We start from the raw sequence: 17,528 nt of genomic DNA on the forward strand, positions 1-17,528 counted from the left end.
AACAGAGTGTGTTTCTGATACTTCGCTCATTGTCGAATGTCGTTGAACTGAGAAAGGGATCATAACATTTGGTTGTAAGTACAGGGATAAAATATGTATGTGACCGATTCCTTAGGATAAACATTCTACCTGTACGTGCTCGGCCTGGAGCGCCGGTGACTTGTGCAGGGGTGATTCACATTTCTCGTTAATGGTAGGAGCTGTGGTATGGATTGACTTCGAGTACTGTGATAGCATGGGAAAAGTATGTCAAGTCATAAGAATGGTACTGGAATTTGTATTTACAGAGCCACAGCCGTCAACAGAGTGTGTTTCTGATACTTCGCTCATTGTCGAATGTCGTTGAACTGAGAAAGGGATCATAACATTTGGTTGAAAGTACAGGGATAAAATATGTATGTGACCGATTCCTTAGGATAAACATTCTACCTGTACGTGCTCGGCCTGGAGTGCCGGTGACTTGTGCAGGGGTGATTCACATTTCTCGTTAATGGTAGGAGCTGTGGTATGGATTGACTTCGAGTACTGTGATAGCATGGGAAAAGTATGTCAAGTCATAAGAATGGTACTGGAATTTGTATTTACAGAGCCACAGCCGTCAACAGAGTGTGTTTCTGATACTTCGCTCATTGTCGAATGTCGTTGAACTGAGAAAGGGATCATAACATTTGGTTGTAAGTACAGGGATAAAATATGTATGTGACCGATTCCTTAGGATAAACATTCTACCTGTACGTGCTCGGCCTGGAGCGCCGGTGACTTGTGCAGGGGTGATTCACATTTCTCGTTAATGGTAGGAGCTGTGGTATGGATTGACTTCGAGTACTGTGATAGCATGGGAAAAGTATGTCAAGTCATAAGAATGGTACTGGAATTTGTATTTACAGAGCCACAGCCGTCAACAGAGTGTGTTTCTGATACTTCGCTCATTGTCGAATGTCGTTGAACTGAGAAAGGGATCATAACATTTGGTTGTAAGTACAGGGATAAAATATGTATGTGACCGATTCCTTAGGATAAACATTCTACCTGTACGTGCTCGGCCTGGAGCGCCGGTGACTTGTGCAGGGGTGATTCACATTTCTCGTTAATGGTAGGAGCTGTGGTATGGATTGACTTCGAGTACTGTGATAGCATGGGAAAAGTATGTCAAGTCATAAGAATGGTACTGGAATTTGTATTTACAGAGCCACAGCCGTCAACAGAGTGTGTTTCTGATACTTCGCTCATTGTCGAATGTCGTTGAACTGAGAAAGGGATCATAACATTTGGTTGTAAGTACAGGGATAAAATATGTATGTGACCGATTCCTTAGGATAAACATTCTACCTGTACGTGCTCGGCCTGGAGCGCCGGTGACTTGTGCAGGGGTGATTCACATTTCTCGTTAATGGTAGGAGCTGTGGTATGGATTGACTTCGAGTACTGTGATAGCATGGGAAAAGTATGTCAAGTCATAAGAATGGTACTGGAATTTGTATTTACAGAGCCACAGCCGTCAACAGAGTGTGTTTCTGATACTTCGCTCATTGTCGAATGTCGTTGAACTGAGAAAGGGATCATAACATTTGGTTGTAAGTACAGGGATAAAATATGTATGTGACCGATTCCTTAGGATAAACATTCTACCTGTACGTGCTCGGCCTGGAGCGCCGGTGACTTGTGCAGGGGTGATTCACATTTCTCGTTAATGGTAGGAGCTGTGGTATGGATTGACTTCGAGTACTGTGATAGCATGGGAAAAGTATGTCAAGTCATAAGAATGGTACTGGAATTTGTATTTACAGAGCCACAGCCGTCAACAGAGTGTGTTTCTGATACTTCGCTCATTGTCGAATGTCGTTGAACTGAGAAAGGGATCATAACATTTGGTTGTAAGTACAGGGATAAAATATGTATGTGACCGATTCCTTAGGATAAACATTCTACCTGTACGTGCTCGGCCTGGAGCGCCGGTGACTTGTGCAGGGGTGATTCACATTTCTCGTTAATGGTAGGAGCTGTGGTATGGATTGACTTCGAGTACTGTGATAGCATGGGAAAAGTATGTCAAGTCATAAGAATGGTACTGGAATTTGTATTTACAGAGCCACAGCCGTCAACAGAGTGTGTTTCTGATACTTCGCTCATTGTCGAATGTCGTTGAACTGAGAAAGGGATCATAACATTTGGTTGAAAGTACAGGGATAAAATATGTATGTGACCGATTCCTTAGGATAAACATTCTACCTGTACGTGCTCGGCCTGGAGTGCCGGTGACTTGTGCAGGGGTGATTCACATTTCTCGTTAATGGTAGGAGCTGTGGTATGGATTGACTTCGAGTACTGTGATAGCATGGGAAAAGTATGTCAAGTCATAAGAATGGTACTGGAATTTGTATTTACAGAGCCACAGCCGTCAACAGAGTGTGTTTCTGATACTTCGCTCATTGTCGAATGTCGTTGAACTGAGAAAGGGATCATAACATTTGGTTGTAAGTACAGGGATAAAATATGTATGTGACCGATTCCTTAGGATAAACATTCTACCTGTACGTGCTCGGCCTGGAGCGCCGGTGACTTGTGCAGGGGTGATTCACATTTCTCGTTAATGGTAGGAGCTGTGGTATGGATTGACTTCGAGTACTGTGATAGCATGGGAAAAGTATGTCAAGTCATAAGAATGGTACTGGAATTTGTATTTACAGAGCCACAGCCGTCAACAGAGTGTGTTTCTGATACTTCGCTCATTGTCGAATGTCGTTGAACTGAGAAAGGGATCATAACATTTGGTTGTAAGTACAGGGGATATAATATGTATGTGACCGATTCCTTAGGATAAACATTCTACCTGTACGTGCTCGGCCTGGAGCGCCGGTGACTTGTGCAGGGGTGATTCACATTTCTCGTTAATGGTAGGAGCTGTGGTATGGATTGACTTCGAGTACTGTGATAGCATGGGAAAAGTATGTCAAGTCATAAGAATGGTACTGGAATTTGTATTTACAGAGCCACAGCCGTCAACGGAGTGTGTTTCTGATACTTCGCTCATTGTCGAATGTCGTTGAACTGAGAAAGGGATCATAACATTTGGTTGTAAGTACAGGGATAAAATATGTATGTGACCGATTCCTTAGGATAAACATTCTACCTGTACGTGCTCGGCCTGGAGCGCCGGTGACTTGTGCAGGGGTGATTCACATTTCTCGTTAATGGTAGGAGCTGTGGTATGGATTGACTTCGAGTACTGTGATAGCATGGGAAAAGTATGTCAAGTCATAAGAATGGTACTGGAATTTGTATTTACAGAGCCACAGCCGTCAACAGAGTGTGTTTCTGATACTTCGCTCATTGTCGAATGTCGTTGAACTGAGAAAGGGATCATAACATTTGGTTGTAAGTACAGGGATAAAATATGTATGTGACCGATTCCTTAGGATAAACATTCTACCTGTACGTGCTCGGCCTGGAGCGCCGGTGACTTGTGCAGGGGTGATTCACATTTCTCGTTAATGGTAGGAGCTGTGGTATGGATTGACTTCGAGTACTGTGATAGCATGGGAAAAGTATGTCAAGTCATAAGAATGGTACTGGAATTTGTATTTACAGAGCCACAGCCGTCAACAGAGTGTGTTTCTGATACTTCGCTCATTGTCGAATGTCGTTGAACTGAGAAAGGGATCATAACATTTGGTTGTAAGTACAGGGATAAAATATGTATGTGACCGATTCCTTAGGATAAACATTCTACCTGTACGTGCTCGGCCTGGAGCGCCGGTGACTTGTGCAGGGGTGATTCACATTTCTCGTTAATGGTAGGAGCTGTGGTATGGATTGACTTCGAGTACTGTGATAGCATGGGAAAAGTATGTCAAGTCATAAGAATGGTACTGGAATTTGTATTTACAGAGCCACAGCCGTCAACAGAGTGTGTTTCTGATACTTCGCTCATTGTCGAATGTCGTTGAACTGAGAAAGGGATCATAACATTTGGTTGTAAGTACAGGGATAAAATATGTATGTGACCGATTCCTTAGGATAAACATTCTACCTGTACGTGCTCGGCCTGGAGCGCCGGTGACTTGTGCAGGGGTGATTCACATTTCTCGTTAATGGTAGGAGCTGTGGTATGGATTGACTTCGAGTACTGTGATAGCATGGGAAAAGTATGTCAAGTCATAAGAATGGTACTGGAATTTGTATTTACAGAGCCACAGCCGTCAACAGAGTGTGTTTCTGATACTTCGCTCATTGTCGAATGTCGTTGAACTGAGAAAGGGATCATAACATTTGGTTGTAAGTACAGGGATAAAATATGTATGTGACCGATTCCTTAGGATAAACATTCTACCTGTACGTGCTCGGCCTGGAGCGCCGGTGACTTGTGCAGGGGTGATTCACATTTCTCGTTAATGGTAGGAGCTGTGGTATGGATTGACTTCGAGTACTGTGATAGCATGGGAAAAGTATGTCAAGTCATAAGAATGGTACTGGAATTTGTATTTACAGAGCCACAGCCGTCAACAGAGTGTGTTTCTGATACTTCGCTCATTGTCGAATGTCGTTGAACTGAGAAAGGGATCATAACATTTGGTTGTAAGTACAGGGATAAAATATGTATGTGACCGATTCCTTAGGATAAACATTCTACCTGTACGTGCTCGGCCTGGAGCGCCGGTGACTTGTGCAGGGGTGATTCACATTTCTCGTTAATGGTAGGAGCTGTGGTATGGATTGACTTCGAGTACTGTGATAGCATGGGAAAAGTATGTCAAGTCATAAGAATGGTACTGGAATTTGTATTTACAGAGCCACAGCCGTCAACAGAGTGTGTTTCTGATACTTCGCTCATTGTCGAATGTCGTTGAACTGAGAAAGGGATCATAACATTTGGTTGTAAGTACAGGGATAAAATATGTATGTGACCGATTCCTTAGGATAAACATTCTACCTGTACGTGCTCGGCCTGGAGCGCCGGTGACTTGTGCAGGGGTGATTCACATTTCTCGTTAATGGTAGGAGCTGTGGTATGGATTGACTTCGAGTACTGTGATAGCATGGGAAAAGTATGTCAAGTCATAAGAATGGTACTGGAATTTGTATTTACAGAGCCACAGCCGTCAACAGAGTGTGTTTCTGATACTTCGCTCATTGTCGAATGTCGTTGAACTGAGAAAGGGATCATAACATTTGGTTGTAAGTACAGGGATAAAATATGTATGTGACCGATTCCTTAGGATAAACATTCTACCTGTACGTGCTCGGCCTGGAGCGCCGGTGACTTGTGCAGGGGTGATTCACATTTCTCGTTAATGGTAGGAGCTGTGGTATGGATTGACTTCGAGTACTGTGATAGCATGGGAAAAGTATGTCAAGTCATAAGAATGGTACTGGAATTTGTATTTACAGAGCCACAGCCGTCAACAGAGTGTGTTTCTGATACTTCGCTCATTGTCGAATGTCGTTGAACTGAGAAAGGGATCATAACATTTGGTTGTAAGTACAGGGATAAAATATGTATGTGACCGATTCCTTAGGATAAACATTCTACCTGTACGTGCTCGGCCTGGAGCGCCGGTGACTTGTGCAGGGGTGATTCACATTTCTCGTTAATGGTAGGAGCTGTGGTATGGATTGACTTCGAGTACTGTGATAGCATGGGAAAAGTATGTCAAGTCATAAGAATGGTACTGGAATTTGTATTTACAGAGCCACAGCCGTCAACAGAGTGTGTTTCTGATACTTCGCTCATTGTCGAATGTCGTTGAACTGAGAAAGGGATCATAACATTTGGTTGTAAGTACAGGGATAAAATATGTATGTGACCGATTCCTTAGGATAAACATTCTACCTGTACGTGCTCGGCCTGGAGCGCCGGTGACTTGTGCAGGGGTGATTCACATTTCTCGTTAATGGTAGGAGCTGTGGTATGGATTGACTTCGAGTACTGTGATAGCATGGGAAAAGTATGTCAAGTCATAAGAATGGTACTGGAATTTGTATTTACAGAGCCACAGCCGTCAACAGAGTGTGTTTCTGATACTTCGCTCATTGTCGAATGTCGTTGAACTGAGAAAGGGATCATAACATTTGGTTGTAAGTACAGGGATAAAATATGTATGTGACCGATTCCTTAGGATAAACATTCTACCTGTACGTGCTCGGCCTGGAGCGCCGGTGACTTGTGCAGGGGTGATTCACATTTCTCGTTAATGGTAGGAGCTGTGGTATGGATTGACTTCGAGTACTGTGATAGCATGGGAAAAGTATGTCAAGTCATAAGAATGGTACTGGAATTTGTATTTACAGAGCCACAGCCGTCAACAGAGTGTGTTTCTGATACTTCGCTCATTGTCGAATGTCGTTGAACTGAGAAAGGGATCATAACATTTGGTTGTAAGTACAGGGATAAAATATGTATGTGACCGATTCCTTAGGATAAACATTCTACCTGTACGTGCTCGGCCTGGAGCGCCGGTGACTTGTGCAGGGGTGATTCACATTTCTCGTTAATGGTAGGAGCTGTGGTATGGATTGACTTCGAGTACTGTGATAGCATGGGAAAAGTATGTCAAGTCATAAGAATGGTACTGGAATTTGTATTTACAGAGCCACAGCCGTCAACAGAGTGTGTTTCTGATACTTCGCTCATTGTCGAATGTCGTTGAACTGAGAAAGGGATCATAACATTTGGTTGTAAGTACAGGGATAAAATATGTATGTGACCGATTCCTTAGGATAAACATTCTACCTGTACGTGCTCGGCCTGGAGCGCCGGTGACTTGTGCAGGGGTGATTCACATTTCTCGTTAATGGTAGGAGCTGTGGTATGGATTGACTTCGAGTACTGTGATAGCATGGGAAAAGTATGTCAAGTCATAAGAATGGTACTGGAATTTGTATTTACAGAGCCACAGCCGTCAACAGAGTGTGTTTCTGATACTTCGCTCATTGTCGAATGTCGTTGAACTGAGAAAGGGATCATAACATTTGGTTGTAAGTACAGGGATAAAATATGTATGTGACCGATTCCTTAGGATAAACATTCTACCTGTACGTGCTCGGCCTGGAGCGCCGGTGACTTGTGCAGGGGTGATTCACATTTCTCGTTAATGGTAGGAGCTGTGGTATGGATTGACTTCGAGTACTGTGATAGCATGGGAAAAGTATGTCAAGTCATAAGAATGGTACTGGAATTTGTATTTACAGAGCCACAGCCGTCAACAGAGTGTGTTTCTGATACTTCGCTCATTGTCGAATGTCGTTGAACTGAGAAAGGGATCATAACATTTGGTTGTAAGTACAGGGATAAAATATGTATGTGACCGATTCCTTAGGATAAACATTCTACCTGTACGTGCTCGGCCTGGAGCGCCGGTGACTTGTGCAGGGGTGATTCACATTTCTCGTTAATGGTAGGAGCTGTGGTATGGATTGACTTCGAGTACTGTGATAGCATGGGAAAAGTATGTCAAGTCATAAGAATGGTACTGGAATTTGTATTTACAGAGCCACAGCCGTCAACAGAGTGTGTTTCTGATACTTCGCTCATTGTCGAATGTCGTTGAACTGAGAAAGGGATCATAACATTTGGTTGTAAGTACAGGGATAAAATATGTATGTGACCGATTCCTTAGGATAAACATTCTACCTGTACGTGCTCGGCCTGGAGCGCCGGTGACTTGTGCAGGGGTGATTCACATTTCTCGTTAATGGTAGGAGCTGTCAGACTGGAGATGCCTGTTGGAGTGCAAGAATGTAGATATATTAGCCGTGTTGTCCTCTAGACGACCAAATAGTGAACTAATACTTAGTATCATCTTTTGTCGTTTTGTGACGGGGTTGAAATATTCAACTTCATAAGTAACATCAAACAACTGTCTTACAACCTTGTAAGGTCCAAAGTAGATCCTGAGGAGCTTCTCAGAGAGACCAATCTTCCGAACAGGAGTGAAGATCCAGACGAGGTCGCCAGACTGGTAGACAACAGGGCAGTGGCTCGCGTCATACCTTCGGTGGTCGTTTTGTTGAGCCTGCAGCGTGCGGATTCGAGCTAACTGCCGAGCTTCCTCAGCTCTGATTAACACTTGGCTGATGTAGTCGTTGTCCACGTCATCAGGATGTAACGGAAATACAGTGTCCATCTTCGTAGTTGCCTCACCCCCATGCACCAGGAAAAATGGCATAAATCCTGTGGAGCCTCGTTTGGCGGTGTTGTAGACAAACGTCACGAAAGGTAGCACCTCATCCCAGTTGCTCTGCTCAGCATTGATGAACATTGATAGCATGTTGGCCAAGGTCTTATTAAGCCGTTCAGTAAGCCCGTTAGTTTGCAGATGGTAGGCAGTCAACACGTGATGAGTAATGTTGCACCGACGGTTTATCTCTGTCACAAGATTCGACTGCAAAACTTTCCCTCGATCCATAATTAACAACCTTGGGGCACCGTGTTTTAATACAATGTCTTCCACGATGAATCTGGCTACCTCAGATGCTTCGGCTGTTTTCACGGCTTTTGTAATGGCATAGCGTGTCAGATAATCAGTGCAAACAATAATCCATCTATTGCCAATATCAGACGTTGGAAATCGTCCGATGAGGTCAATCCCAACACGCTGGAACGGCGTTTCAGCTGGTGGAATTGGTATGAGTCGGCCAGGTGGCTTCTGAGAAACTTTCTCCTCTGGCACTCATGACAGTGCGACACATAGTGCCGGACACTCCTAAATAAACCTGGCCAGAAAAATCTTATGCGGATTCTATCGTATGTCTTAATAAATCCTAAATGTATGGCCTCAGATGTGTCATGCGATTTCTGTAGAACATCTAAGCGCATGTGATTAGGAATCACTGGTGGCCACCTCTTTCCGAATGGATCAAAGTTTTTCTTGCAAAGTAATCCATTAACTACCTTAAATTGTCGTTTCACATCCACTGACCGATTTACGGCAAGCATAATTTGAGATATCTTGGCGTCCTTCTGCTGAGCAGAGAGATCCTGGAGTGCAGCGAGACAGTCACTATCTTCATAAAAGTCTTGATGGTCTTGCACAGGGCTTCTTGAGAGACAGTCGGCATCTTCGTGTTTTCTTCCACTTTTGCACACTATGGTGATGTCATATTCTTGAAAACGTAGTGCCAACCAGGCGAATCGTCCTGTTGGATCCTTAAGACCTGTCAAATAACCAAGCGAATGATGGTCTGTAACAACTGTGGATGGCCTTCCACAGAGATACTGTCGAAATTTGCACAGGGCCCAGATCACAGCAAGACATTATCTTTCTGTAGTTGAGTAGTTTCTCTCGGCTTTTGTAAATGTCCTAGAAGCATAGGCTATAACCTTCTCTTTTTCATCCGAAATTTGCACCAGAACAGCACCGATCCCATACCCACTGGCATCTACGTCTATTTCTGTAGGTGCTCTCTCATTATACAGAGCAAGTACAGGGTCAGTCGTCAGAGCTTTTCCCAGCAAATCGAAAGAATCTTGTTGAGTACAACCCCAAATAAATTTAGTATCAGCTGTTAACAACTCTTGGAGTGGCCTGGCTTTGATACAAAAGTCTTTGATAAAACTACAGTAATAAGAACATACACTCCTGGAAATGGAAAAAAGAACACATTGACACCGGTGTGTCAGACCCACCATACTTGCTCCAGACACTGCGAGAGGGCTGTACAAGCAATGATCACACGCACGGCACAGCGGACACACCAGGAACCGCGGTGTTGGCCGTCGAATGGCGCTAGCTGCGCAGCATTTGTGCACCGCCGCCGTCAGTGTCAGCCAGTTTGCCGTGGCTTACGGAGCTCCATCGCAGTCTTTAACACTGGTAGCATGCCGCGACAGCGTGGACGTGAACCGTATGTGCAGTTGACGGACTTTGAGCGAGGGCGTATAGTGGGCATGCGGGAGGCCGGGTGGACGTACCGCCGAATTGCTCAACACGTGGGGCGTGAGGTCTCCACAGTACATCGATGTTGTCGCCAGTGGTCGGCGGAAGGTGCACGTGCCCGTCGACCTGGGACCGGACCGCAGCGACGCACGGATGCACGCCAAGACCGTAGGATCCTACGCAGTGCCGTAGGGGACCGCACCGCCACTTCCCAGCAAATTAGGGACACTGTTGCTCCTGGGGTATCGGCGAGGACCATTCGCAACCGTCTCCATGAAGCTGGGCTACGGTCCCGCACACCGTTAGGCCGTCTTCCGCTCACGCCCCAACATCGTGCAGCCCGCCTCCAGTGGTGTCGCGACCGGCGTGAATGGAGGGACGAATGGAGACGTGTCATCTTCAGCGATGAGAGTCGCTTCTGCCTTGGTGCGAATGATGGTCGTATGCGTGTTTGGCGCCGTGCAGGTGAGCGCCACAATCAGGACTGCATACGACCGAGGCACACAGGGCCAACACCCGGCATCATGGTGTGGGGAGCGATCTCCTACACTGGCCGTACACCACTGGTGATCGTCGAGGGGACACTGAATAGTGCACGGTACATCCAAACCGTCATCGAACCCATCGTTCTACCATTCCTAGACCGGCAAGGGAACTTGCTGTTCCAACAGGACAATGCACGTCCGCATGTATCCCGTGCCACCCAACGTGCTCTAGAAGGTGTAAGTCAACTACCCTGGCCAGCAAGATCTCCGGATCTGTCCCCCATTGAGCATGTTTGGGACTGGATGAAGCGTCGTCTCACGCGGTCTGCACGTCCAGCACGAACGCTGGTCCAACTGAGGCGCCAGGTGGAAATGGCATGGCAAGCCGTTCCACAGGACTACATCCAGCATCTCTACGATCGTCTCCATGGGAGAATAGCAGCCTGCATTGCTGCGAAAGGTGGATATACACTGTACTAGTGCCGACATTGTGCATACTCTGTTGCCTGTGTCTATGTGCCTGTGGTTCTGTCAGTGTGATCATGTGATGTATCTGACCCCAGGAATGTGTCAATAAAGTTTCCCCTTCCTGGGACAATGAATTCACGGTGTTCTTATTTCAATTTCCAGGAGTGTAATTCGAGGAAGCTTCTCATATTTCTAATACTTTTAGGAACAGGAAATTCCGTTATAGCTCTCACCTTTTCTGGGTCTGGCCGCACACCTTCGTTTGACACAAGGTGTCCAAGTATTTTGATTTCTTTTGCTCCAAAGAGACACTCTTTCTTTGATTAAGTTTCAGTCCGCCTTGTGCGAGACACTTAAGAACGGCCCTCAGACTTTTTATATGTGCATCAAATGTCTCTGAGAACACTATAATGTCATCTAAATAACAAAGGCACATCGTACACTTCAGGTGACGTAGAAGATTATCCATCATCCGTTCAAAAGTTGCTGGTGCATTACACAAACCGAACGGCATTACCTTAAACTCATACAGGCCCTCAGGGGTAATGAATGCAGTTTTCTCACAATCAGCCTCATCTACGTCGATTTGCCAGTATCCCGAGTACATGTCCATGGTTGAGAAAAACTTAGCCCTCTTCAGACAATCTAGGGTATCGTCAATTCGTGGAAGAGGGTATACGTCCTTTTTAGTTATCGTATTAAGCTTCCTGCAATCAATACAAATGCGCCAACTGCCATCCATCTTTCTGACGACGATCATTGGTGACGACCATGGGCTCTGCGAAGGCTGAATGATGTCATTCTTCATCATTTTCTCTACCTCATCGCGAATTATTCGACGTTCCGTTGCTGACACATGGTATTCTCTCTGGCTTATTGGTTGATGGTCTCCAGTGCTAATGCGGTGCTTCACCGTCGATTTGTCTAATTTGCTCTTCATCTGTGGACTGAAGCATTCATAGAACTCTTGAAGAATGGCAAGTAACTTATTCTGTTGTCCCTTAGTGAGATTTGATGATAGTCAAGCTAGAAGATCTTGTCTCGTAGTGGTAGCGCTAATTTCACCCACAGACTCGGCATAGGAGGTTTCTATGGCTCTCAGCTGTTCTACATTTAACGGCTCAGTGTTTGCTATGCACATGCGTCTTGGAAGGATCTGCGATTCTCGGCGACAGTTACCTATTCACAATCCACCGAATCCGTTCTTAAACGAGACGACAGAGGCTGGGATGACCAACTTATTCTCCAATGATATGTTTCTCTTACATTCCACTACAAGATCCATGGGCTGATGCATGGCATGACACATGACAGTTACCTTTCTAGCACTGACCGCAGGAATGATCACTTCATCCAGCACACATAATCTCCATACACCCGGTTGTGCATCTTCCTGTTCACAGTATCTCATCTCGTCTAGCATATTCTTCGAGCGACCACAATCTATAATTGCCTGAGAAGCTTTCAAAAAGTCCCATCCGAGAATGGCATCATGACTACACTCTTGTAAGACGATGAATTCTAAGGGCTGTGTATGGCCACTTATACCCACACGAATGGTAAATCTTCCTGTAGGTTTTACATATTTCCCAATAGAAACCTTCAGAAGAGACGTTTTGCTGTCGACGAATACGGTTTTCTGCAACTGGCGATGGTACTTCTCCGAAATGACTGAATATGATGCTCCAGAGTCCACAAGAGCTTGGGCTGGTCGGCCATCCATGAGGATATCGACGTAGTTTCCTATCATTTTTGTAGTGATCGACGGCGGAGGATTTTTCTCTTCGGCGGCCTCACCTCCAAGGAAGGTCGCACCCTTTAGTTTTCCAGGTTGCGGCGGCAAGGTATCCGCTGGAGCTTCTAAACGGCGATGGAGACCTTGATCGGCGCGTTGAGATGCGACCCCTCCAGCGGCTAGCTTGCAGCGATGGTGACCTACGTCGTCCTGCACCCACATCTTGTTCATCTCTGTCGTCCTGTAGTTTGCGTCGGTTAAGATCTGTCTGCTGTCTTCTGGCGCGGACGTCATCAAATATCCCCCGCCTTTTTCGACAATAGCGCACCACATGTCCCTGTCGTCCGCAGTGGAAACATATGTAAAAAAAATACGTAGAAACATACGTTAGCCAAACTCACGATGTCATCTCATTTGTTGAATTTGGCTATACGCTCATATACCTTCAGCCACTTGTTTGGATCTTGGCCATCGTCACCAGATATCCCCAAAGGATGTCTCATGTGGTGGCACACAGTCGCTGTCATCGTAACGTCCCCTTCTTATTCTGTCTCCAATAGATTGCGATCTGTTGAATATGGCACGAACTCGGGTTTCTCACCCACGTAAACGGCGGCTCTGTCGTGGCCTGATGGGAGCCACTGTGTCGTCGATAATATGCGCTACCACAAGTTCCAACCCCCAGCGTCTCCACCAGAATAATGTCACGTAGAAGAAGGTTTATTCAGCACTTGCACACACAACAGCAAGGAGCGAACTGTCTCCAATCAGAACACGTACAGCGTATATACAGCTACAGAACATTCCAGTGCAATGCTTCTTGACATTTGTGGATACTTCCAGAATGTACTCGAACCGAACACAGAAATTAAAATCGTACAGTTCAGATGAGTTTTGAACTCATGACCCTCCATGCAACAGTTTAGTACCATAACCGCTACACCAGGGTGTTGATCTGCTGTTTCTCCCACAATACCAATATGCATCACACTATGGGCAAGTTTGCAAGCATGTCGAGCACTCAACAAGAGAGGATGGGTGCACATAGACAGATCATTGGCTTGTATATGGATGGAAAATTCAGCCTCTGTTACCTAAAGTTGGGAGTGTAGGAATGAACTGCTGACATATTGTCAGACAATTATAAGATAGATCAATACATTAAATGATAGGGTTAATGTAACTGGAAAGAAAGTGAATGACTTAACTGTACAGGTTGATGCAATTGAAAAGAATGTGTACAAAGTGTATTCCACTTGCTTAGTACACAACAAGATGCTGACTAAGCATAAAGTCATTGAGACATGGAAGGCTGCTCAAGAGAAATTAAAGCTGCTAAGGAATGGACATTTAGAGCTGGATCAAACAATAATAGGAACCTTTACGCCAGTTACCAAAACGTTTGGGCAGCTCTTGGTAAAATTACGTGATGATGTCAACGATGCTTTGCCAATTTCATTAACTGTCATAGCGATGCTAAGACAGACAGCGTACGCTGTGTGAGCATAGTAAAACCATACACGCTGGGCACACAGCCTATAAGTTTAGACAGTAACGCAATGTGATCAATGTTAGGGAATTTCAAAGAACACCACATGTACTTAACCTTATTTTTCTAAGACCTTCGAATTTCCAAAATTATTCACCTAAAGTTATGGAAATATTTGGTGAAATATTGCGTTTGACTGATCTCTATAAGAAAGGAAATGGAGTACCAAAGTAGTGTGAAATACGAAACCAATATAAAATCTATATTAGATGGTGAAAGTAGCAGCAGTGATGATATTGACATTCAGCATAAAAGAGTGAACAATCTATTCCTGCAGTACATACAGGGTGAGTCACTAACTATTGCCACCAAGAATAACTCCGAAAGTATGATAGGAGCTGAAAAGTCTGTGGGACAAAAGTTGCACGGGACAACAGGTGCCATAATATGACGTTGGTTTTTTGTTGCTAGGTTGGGGTCGCGTCAGAGAGATGAAGGTCCACTTTGTTTTTTTTAAATAGGATGCTATAGTTTGGTACTTATTTTCTGATTGCGGCTATCGAGACGAATCCAATGACTTGTAACAGTAAGGTCTTTGAAGGTCAACGAAGGTCACAAACGTGGCATGAACGTCCATTTACAGAAGATATTCGAAGTGATGACCATTGGTATCAATGCAGCGCTGCAATCTTCTTATCATGGATTGAGTGGTATTCCTTACCGCTTCAGCACTTATCAAAACACATGCTCTGACAATTCTCTCTCGCATATCTTCAGGTATAGTTGGACCATCTTTATGAACAATGTCTTTTACGAATCCCCACAAGAAAAAATTCGGAGGCGTCACGTCTGACGAACGAGCTGGCCACGACACATCTCCTCCGAATCCAATCCAACGATTTGGGAATGTCTCTGGAACTCATTTCTAGCCATCAGCGAAAAATGTGCCGGACACCCATTGTGTTGATACCACATTCTGTTCCTCATTCCTAAAGGTAATTCTTCCAGTAAAAGACCTAATGTTTCTTGCAGGAATGTGTACTTCCTACCATTAAGATTTCCTTTGATGAGGTAGGGATCTATAATTCTGTCGTCCAGAATCCCAGAATTTACCGAACATGGTTTTTGGTGTGCAACTTCATGCAGCCAACATGGATTTTCAGTTGCCCAATAATGCATGTTATGCGAATTAACATTCCCATGGTTTTTGAAGGTAGCCTCATTAGTAAAGAAAATCAAATTAATAAATGTATCATCCCTCTGAATCGGAAGTTGAGCCCATCGGCAGAATTCAGTGCGACAGATACAGTTAATTCCTGGTGGAGACTGATATGGTAAGGATGATATTTATGGCGATGCACAACATGAACAACACTACTCTGGCTCATGCCAGATTTCCTTGAGATTTGACGCAAACTAACACAAGGATCTCGAACCACAGTGGCAAGAGTACCAATTTTTATTTCCTCATTAGTAACTTTCCTTTGCCGGATATGTTTCCTATGCATTAAAGATCCAGTTGTTCTCAATTTATCATACACATATTTAAATGTACGATGTGTAGGGTGGGTATGTTGAGCATATCTTTCATCGCATTGGCATTCTCCGCATATCGACTTGTTCTTCGAAGGAATACATCATTCACTTTCGCTTGTTTCGACGATACTAGTCTTACTGTTTCTATTAGTGTTGTGTTGCGAAACCGTCGAATGGTGTTTTCATGTCAAAGGCACGTCAGATGGATACGCCATACTTGGTGAATATTTACTATTTGCATATATACGAGGGAGAATTGCAGAGCATGTGCTTCGATAAGTACCGAAGTGATAAGGAATACCCTCAATCCATGATAAGAAGATTGCAGCACTGCATTCATACCAGTGGTCATCACTTCGAATGTCTTCTGTAAATGGACGTTCATGCCACCTTTTTGACCTTCGTTGACCTTCAAAGACCTTACTGTTACACATCATTGGACTAGTCTCGATAGCTGCAACCAGAAAATAAGTACCAAACTATAGCATCCCATTTACAAAAGCGAATATGACCTTCATATCTCTGACATGAACCCACCTGGCAACAAAAAACCAACGTCATATTATGGCCCCCATTGTCCCATGCAACATTTGTCCCAGAAACTCTTCAGCTACTATCATACATTCGGAGTTATTCTAGGTGGCAGTAGTTAGTGACTCATCCAGTATATTATGAGGATCTCAGTGAGTTAATAGACTGGCTACAATTGATCAAGGCATCAGCTGCCACTGGTAATATAGCTTATTCAAATGAGTTTTTTACGAAAATTTCAGAGCTTAGATAGAGAGGTATCATCGAATGAATATGGAGATAGTAGTTTGAGAAATATACAAACCAGTATGCAAAACATACTTCATAGACAAGTTGTGATTAGAGGTTTGGATTACCTAAAGCAAGCTAATCTTGTAGATACGAGAAAGTATTCAAGTGTGGTTTCAAGCATATTTCGATGGTCATTGATACATATTCTAAATTTGCCTGGCTATTACCTGTAGAAACAAAAATGGACAGAGATGTTGAAGAGGTGTTTGAGTGCTTGTCGCAGACAGGAATGAATTGGTGGCAGGACTACCTTCAAACAGATCATGGTGGAGAATTTTACAGTAAGTATTTCGAGGCCATGATGGGCGATATAGAATACACCACTACTCAACATTCACCACATGAAGACGAATATTGCAGAACATCTGAATAGAACAATAAAAAGTAAAATGTGGATATGTTTTAATCTTCATGGTTCATACAAATGGGTAGATATCCTTCCACAAATAACAGCACTGTATAAGTGAACCAAATATAGCACAATAGAAATGAGACCAATTGATGTTCGTGATAATAGACTCCTAGATATGGTATACATTCATATTAAAAATGATAGATCCTTGTAAATAAAATTTTAATGTGGGAGATTAGTACTTATTTCAAAACACAAGACAGCATTTGAGAAGTCATACCTACCAAACTGGTCAACTGAGATATTTACAGTTTACAATGTGCAAAGAACGAATCCTAAAACTTCTGTCTTAAAGGATAGCAGTGGTACTGAACTCGCAGGATGCTTTTATACAGAGAAACCAGAAATGGATGTATTTTTCTTGGAGAGGTTCGTAAGACATCGAGAGAACAGTGTGCTAGTTATATGGTTTGGGTTCCATGCAATACAAACCAGTTGCATTGACACAGACGATCTGATATAAAACAGTGTGTGTAGCCTACAACTATCACAGTGTATAACATGTGTGATAGAAGATGCATTAGAGGATGTGTTTGTATTCTCGACAGACTGCAGGTAGAATTACACGTTCCCAGATATAGCTACTGTGGATCTGGAAAAATGGTTGGCACATGGTGATAATGGGATTAATATGCTTGATGAGGCATATTAGAAAGGGACATTTCATAAACAGCAAATAAATATCTCAAAGGACGTCAAACTGCAG

The sequence above is a fragment of the Schistocerca nitens genome, chromosome 2 (assembly GCF_023898315.1).
Source record: "Schistocerca nitens isolate TAMUIC-IGC-003100 chromosome 2, iqSchNite1.1, whole genome shotgun sequence".
Classification (NCBI taxonomy): domain Eukaryota; kingdom Metazoa; phylum Arthropoda; class Insecta; order Orthoptera; family Acrididae; genus Schistocerca; species Schistocerca nitens.